This window comes from Orycteropus afer, unplaced genomic scaffold (assembly GCF_000298275.1).
Source record: "Orycteropus afer afer isolate SDZICR_OR568_19922 unplaced genomic scaffold, OryAfe1.0 scaffold00240, whole genome shotgun sequence".
Taxonomy (NCBI): Eukaryota; Metazoa; Chordata; class Mammalia; order Tubulidentata; family Orycteropodidae; genus Orycteropus; species Orycteropus afer.
Window position 1 is genome coordinate 4,669,489 of NW_006921827.1, and position 7,380 is coordinate 4,676,868.

At 38.3% G+C, this 7,380-nt stretch overlaps 1 pseudogene; it reads right to left on the reverse strand.

Moving 5' to 3' along the window:
* Nucleotides 1–5,913: 5,913 nt before the first annotated feature.
* LOC103204047 lies at nt 5,914–6,662 on the reverse strand (annotated as a pseudogene).
* Nucleotides 6,663–7,380: the final 718 nt, after the last annotated feature.

Genomic DNA, 7,380 nt, shown 5'->3' on the forward strand with positions numbered 1-7,380 from the left:
CCTACAAGAAAGACCCGTTAATATGACTGTTATTCAAATTTATGCCCCAACCACCAAAGCCACAGATGAGGAAATTGAAGAATTTTATCAGCTTCTGCAGTCTGAAATTGACCAAACATGCAATCAGGATGTGTTGATTATTCTAGGTATTTCATATTAAACAGAATTTCTAAAGCAAATAGAAGAAATGATGAAGGAAAAAAGCTGAATAGAATATTTCAAAGGGAAGCTTGAGAAGACAAAATAAATATTATAATGAAATGTGCAAAGACCTGGAGTTGGAAAACCAAAAGGGAAGAACACACTCAGCATTTCTCAAACTGAAAGAACTGAAGAAGAAAATTCAAGACTCAAGCTGTGACACAGAAGGATTCTTTGGGCAAAATATTGAAAGATGCAGGAAACAGCAAAAGAGGATGGGAAGAATACATATTCACTGTACCAAAAAGAATCAGTCAACAAGAGAGTTGGTGGAACAGAACAAAGGGATATTGCATGGTTTCAAATCAGGAAAGGTGTGCATTATGGTTTAACTTTTCACCATACTTATTCAACCTGTATGTTGAGTAAGTAATTGGAGAAACTGGACTATATGAAAAAGAATTAAGGATAAGGATTTGAGGAAGACTCATTAACAACCTTCAGTATGTGGATGACACAACCTTGCTTGCTGAAAACAAAGAGGACTGAAGAATTTACTGATAAAGATCAAAGACTATAGTCTTCAGTAGGGATTACACCTCAATTTAAAGAAAACAAAAATCCTCACAATTGGACCAGTAAGCAACATCATGATAAATAGAGAAAAGATTGAAATTGTTAAGGATTTCATATTACTTGGATCCACAATCAAGGCCCAGGGAAGCAGCAGTCAAAAAATCAGACGTTGTATTGCACTGAGCAAATCTTTCAAAAGACCTCTTTAAAGTGTTAAAAAGCAAGGTATATCTGCCCCAAGCCATGGTATTTTCAATCACCACATATGCATGTGAATACTGGCTTAAGGAAGACCAAAGAGAATTAATGTCTTTGAATAATGGTGTTGGTGATGAATATTGAACATACCACAAACTACCCAAAGAGTGAACAAATCTGTCTTGAAAGAAGTACAGCCAGAATGGTCCTTAGAAGCAAGGCAAGACTTTGTCTCACATACTTTGGACATGTTTTCAGGAGGAACCAGTTCCTAGAGTAGGACATCGTGTTTGATAGAGTAGAAGGTCATTTGAGAAAAGGAAGACCCTTAACAAGGTGGATTGACACATTGGCTGTAACAATGGGCTCATACATAGCAACAATTGTGAGGATGGAGCTAGACCAGGCAGTGTTTCATTTTGTTGTGCTAGAGTGGCTGTGAGTTGGAACAGACTCAACAGCACCTAACACTACCACCAACAGGTATTTTATGTTAGTGAAATCATACAATATTTCTCCTTTTGTGATTGTACAGCATTTTAAAATAATATTTATTTGTCTCTATAACTCAGAGGAAGGAAGGGGAAACATCATAACTTCCATTTTACATATGGGGAGACTGGGAGCAAATAAGCAATAAATATTGAAGACAGATACATTACATAGGCTTGCTGACTTCAGTTCCTTGCTCACTTCTGCCATAGCATTAATTTAAAAATGTTTTAAACTTAATTTTCTTCTTTTCATGTAAATTCTTATTTTGATTTACATAATTTTTTATTTTCAATTTATCACAAGAAACATCTGTTGAGTGCTGGCTATATAAAAGATTTTTGGGGATATAAAACAATAAAGCAAATTCTCTGTCTTTAAGCTTATAATTTGGGGGAGGGTGCAGGTAGGGACAAGACACTATGTCCTAGTCTATTACTCAGTCTTTATAGGGTTGAAATTAAACTTAATCCTAGACTTTGTTTCTCTTACATTTCATTCTTTCAGTATTATATATTTTTTATATACCTATTCATCTATATTGATCAAGAACCAGTAATACTGAAAGAAGAAGTTCAAGGTGTATTGAAGGAATTGGCAAAAAACAAGGCTCCAGGAATTGACAGAATACCCATTGAAATGTTTCAACAAATGGATGGAAGCACTTGTTTATGCCAAGAAAGTTGGAAGACAGCTACCTGACCAAATGATTGGAAAAGATCCATATTTGTGCCCATTCCAAAGAAAGGTGATCCAACAGAATATAGAAATTATCAAACAATCTCATTAATATCGCCTGCATGTGAATTCTTGCTGAAGATAATTAAAAAACAATTGCAGCAATATATTGACAGGGAACTTCCAGAAATGCAAGCTGGATTCAGAAGAGGACATGGGACATCATTCCTGGTGTGAGGTGGTTCTTAGCTGAGAGGAGAGACTAGCAGAAAGATTTTTCCCTGTGTTTTATTGATTATGCAAAGGCATTTAACTATGTGGATTATAACAAATTTTGGATAACCTTGTGAAGAAAGGGAATTCCAGAATACATAATTGTTTTTATGAAGAACCTGTACATAGACCAAGAGGCTGTTGTATGAACAGAGCAAGGGGATATTGCATGGTTTAACAACAGGACAGGTATTGTACCCTTTCACCATTCTTATTCAATCTGTATGATGAGGAAATAATCTGAGAAGCTGGACTATATGGAGAAGAATGTGGCATCAGGGTTGGAGGAAGAGCCATTCACAATCTGTGATACTCAGAAGATACAACCTTGCTTGCTGAAAGTGAAGATGACTTGAAGCACTTACTGAGGAAGATTAAAGACTATAATTTGCAGTGTGGATTACACCTCAACATAAAGAAAATGAAAATCCTCAGAACTAGACCAGTAAGCAGCATCATGATAAATGGAGAAAAGATTGAAGTTGTCAGGGATTTCATTTTACTTGGATATACACTCAAAATCCATGGAATAGCAGTCAGGAAATCAGACATATTGCACTGGGCAAATCTGCAAAAGACCTCTTGAAAGTGTTAAGAAGCAATGGTGTCACTTTGAAGACTGTCTGACCCAAACCGTTTTCAATTGCCTCATATGCATGTGAAAGGTGGACAATGAATAAGGAAGACTGAAGAAGAGTTTATGCCTTTGAATTGTGGTGTTGGCGAAGAATACTGAAAATACCATGGGGAATCTTAGAGACAAATGACATGCACCTTTTAATTCCTCTTCCTTCCTGTAAATTAACATATGGTCAATGCACAGCAGTCTCCGTGGGTCATAAAGTGGCATGATAATGTTGGTGAAGCTTTAAGACAAAGCCTCCATACCAGCTCTCAGGGACATCTTGGGGCTTCTTTTAAGAGATACAATAAAAGTGTGTCTTGTTTAGTCCATTGCTATTTTGGGATTTCTGTCACAAACAGCTGAACCTAGTCCTGATGCCCCCATTTCATTGCCATCAGGATTGTTTCTAAGACCTGGCTTCTGTTTGTTTCCTGAGAAAGAAAAACAGGAACTTTTTCATTTTCCTAGGGTCTGGCCATCTGTAAGAACAAGCCATGAAACACCATTATGAGAATTAGCAAGCAAGTATGAATAAGTATTTTTTGTTGTTTATTTCAGAGAGGGGAAGGCAGGTGAGTTCAGAGGGAAATGAAAGGAATTCTGGGAGTAGGAAAGATTTCTGAAGGCAGGGAGAGGAGATTTATGGTTTCTGTTACTGGTAGGGATATGATATCACTGGGAAGCAAGGCCTTCATGTATGTAGGAATTTCACAAGAAGATGGCTATATGGGAACCCATGTTGACTTGGCACCAAGTTTTATTGTCTCAGGAGCTTCACTGAGGTTCCCCATTGCTGAATATGGCATGGAGGGAGAAGGAATATGGGTGGAATCATTTACATCACCATAAATTGAGAGCATCAGACCAAGACAGAGCACTAGTACTTCCCCATTTTTTTCTGAGCTTCACAGCTCTTGATTTTTTGTTTGAAAGTATAGAAAGGGAGGTAATCCCAAAAAAGCAACTTTTATTGGTTTTCTCAAAAACATCTTACTATGGAGGGTGTTGAGTGAGATGTGGATCAAAGACACAAAGAAATGTTATATTTCTTGCCCCTCATGGAGCAATTTATACCATTAGAGTGCAGTGGAATGTCTGTGCTCTCCTTTTATGCTTCATTCAAAGCCTGCAATATATTTCTCAATTCAAAATGTATATCTTGTTTCAGCATCCACGTGCAAAAGCATTTAGGATAAACTTTCATGGAGGAAATTAATGAAATAATCAATCCAACAAATATTAACAGAGCTTATACTTTCTGCTATGTAATGTTATAGGCCCTTGGTATCTATTAGTAAGCAAAGACAACTTCCTTCCCTCTTTAGCACATACCTCTAACTGGTGGGCTGATGATAAATATATTACTAAATAAAATAGGAACCTCAAAGTGAAGAGACACTCCCCCACGTCCTTGGCTGCATTAAACCTAGAGAGAAGAGGATAAAAATGTACCAAATAAGAGAATGCAATCCAGTGTATTTAAAGAGAATGACACTATGTAACTTTACATAAAAAAGTCCTGAAATTGTCCCAAATGTATCATTAGGTATTTTTGAAAACACTGCCAAAAGTAGCAGATTTGAGGAGTAGACATCTGATCCAAGATACTTTGCAGCTTATAAAAAGAGCAGCTCATTGACAAGAGGTAAAGACATTAAAAATACAAAAGTTGGATAAATTCCTTGCTTTCCTGAGGCTAAGGACTGGTGACTCGGGGTGTTAGAGACAGTACCTGAGGAGAGAGATTCACCTCTTTAGGTTTTGAAAAGTTCCTGTTCCATCAAACTTACTGAAATGTGTGTGGATTGAGAACATGTTCATTCTGTAAGCTGTTGTTAAATGCAGTCGATTTGGTTTTGACTCCTAGTGAACCCACAAAAAACAGAATGAAACACTGCCTGGCTCTGTGCCATCCTCACAATCATTGCTGCGCTTTAGCCCATCATTTCAGCTACTGTTTCAATCCATCTCGTTGATGATCTTCCCTTTTTTCAGTGATCCTCAACTTTACTAAGCACGATACATTTCTCCAGGGACAGTCCCTCCTGATAACACAACCGAAGAATGAGAGATGGAGTCTCCCTAGTCTCGCTTCTAAGGAGCATTCAGGCTTTATTTCTTCCAAGGCAGATTTATTCTTTCTCCTGGCAGTCCATGGTCTATTCGATATTCTTCACCAATAGCACAATTCAAAGGCATCAATTCTTCTTTGGTCTTCTGGTGAATTCATTGCCCAGTTTTCACTTGAATGTGAGGCTATTGAAAATAATATGGCTTGGGTCAGGCACACCTTAGTCTTCAAAAGGACATCTTTGCTCTAACACTTTAAAGAGGTCTTCTGCAGCAGATTTGCTCATTGTAGTACATTGTTTGATTTGTTGATAGCTGCTTCCATGGGAGTTGATTGTGGATCCAAGTAAAATGAAACCCTTGACAAATTCAATCTTTTCACCATTTATCATGATGTACTTATTGGTCCAGTTGTGAGGATTTTTTTTTTTTTTTTTGGTGTGTGTGCTTCTAATTGTATTTCAAGTTCTTTTCAAGATAGGTCCTAGGACTCCCAACTCAAGTACGTCCCTAGGTTGGTCCACTGCTGCAGGGATCTTGGAGAGCATTATATACACACTTGGGTATTCATCAACATTAAATCAAAGGATAGAAGATTTGACAAAGCAGAACTCCATCCTCAGTGGCAACCACGAGTCCTCTGCTGACTTCAGAGGAGGCATTGGCCTTGTGGAAAACACTGGAATTTTTCCTTGGGACTAGGCTGTGATTTGACAGGTGCCTGCCTTGCCTACCACCCACTGTCTTTTTCCCTCCAGTTTATGAAGACATAGCAGAAAAAATCTCTTTGAAGATACTTGATGACAATTTAGAAAATAAAATACATGCCTCCAAATACTGTGTTTTCAGATATTCTAGGTCTAGTTCAGAAGCCAAACTAGTAGATTGATGCATTCACCATAATAGCCAGGTGAGCTCATCTCCTTGAGAAAGTCCACTTTATTCTTGGTAGCATGATGGGCCACCGAGAGATGGAAGGGGTGTAAGAACTGTGAGATCACCTGGAAATACTTCCCTGGGAAGGAAATTTCATGAATGAGATCTTCTAAGCAAACGACACCAAACTTCCCCAGGTGCTCATCAATAACTGTTGTCTGTCAGCAGGAAGATCTTATTCTTGACCTTGGTTTGTTCACGTTTCAGGATTAATTCCCAAACAGACTTCAGATTTGGAAATCCCCATGTCACATAAGGTTCCACCATACACAGCATTTTTAGGGTTATAGGGGTTACTTTGACAAAGACACCACTAAAAATTTTCTTTAGGCAAAGTCTTGCAATGGTCTACCATACCAGAGAACTCACCTGGTTAATCCTTTGGATGCGTACTACAAAGGCCAAAGAATGTCCATCTGGCACTTCCAAGTCATGCAGTTTTACTTCTAGTTGTCTGATATGCACCCTGGCACGTTGCTGTCTGTTGGGAAACAAGTAGGAATCATTCCAGTCACTTAAACCTGAGTCCTTTTCCTTTCCTCTGCTTCTTCCTTTCCAGAAGTGCCTGCTTTGCCTGGGTGGCTTTGAGTGCCTGATAAGACTTATGCTTCTTCAGGAGATTTTCTGGAACCAAAGAGGTCTTTTTTCTTGGCTTTTCCTCCGCCATCTCTCCAATACTGTTGTTATTGCTCGTGCTTGGCCCTACCACATGGGAACAAGAGGAATCACTCTACTTTCACTTGACCATAGAGTTTACTGTATCCTAGATCATGCTGGAGGACCCTGATAGCCGTGCTCCCTGAACAGCAGTGAACCGTGGAGAAGAGGTCTTACTATCCCTGATCCCTGTAAGAGTCACACAGAACTTCATTCATAATCCTTCTCACTTTTTTAGAGCACATGTCATCTTCAAAATCCAGCCCTTTTCATTTAAGCTATAGTACCCTAATGCTGGTGGTTTGGCTTGGTTGTAAATAATCCAGTTGTGAAGATTTCTGTTTTCTTTATGTTGAGGTGTAATCCATACTGAAGCTGTAGTCTTCGATCTTCATCAATAAGTGATTCAAGTCCCCTTCATCTTCAGCAAGTAAAGTTGTGTCATCTGCATAACTCTGATTGTTAATGAGTTTAACTCCGATGTCACGTTTTCCTTCATATAGTGCAACTTCTCAGATTATTTGCTCAGTGTACACATTGAGTAAGTATGTTGAAATGATACATCCCTGACACACACACTTCCTGATTTTAAATGATGCACTATTCCCTTGTTCTGTTTGAATGACAGCCTCTTGGTCTATGTACAGGTTCTGCATGAACACACTTAAGTGTTCTGGACATCCTATTCTTTGCAATGTGATTCATAATTTGTTATAATTCACACAGTTGAATTC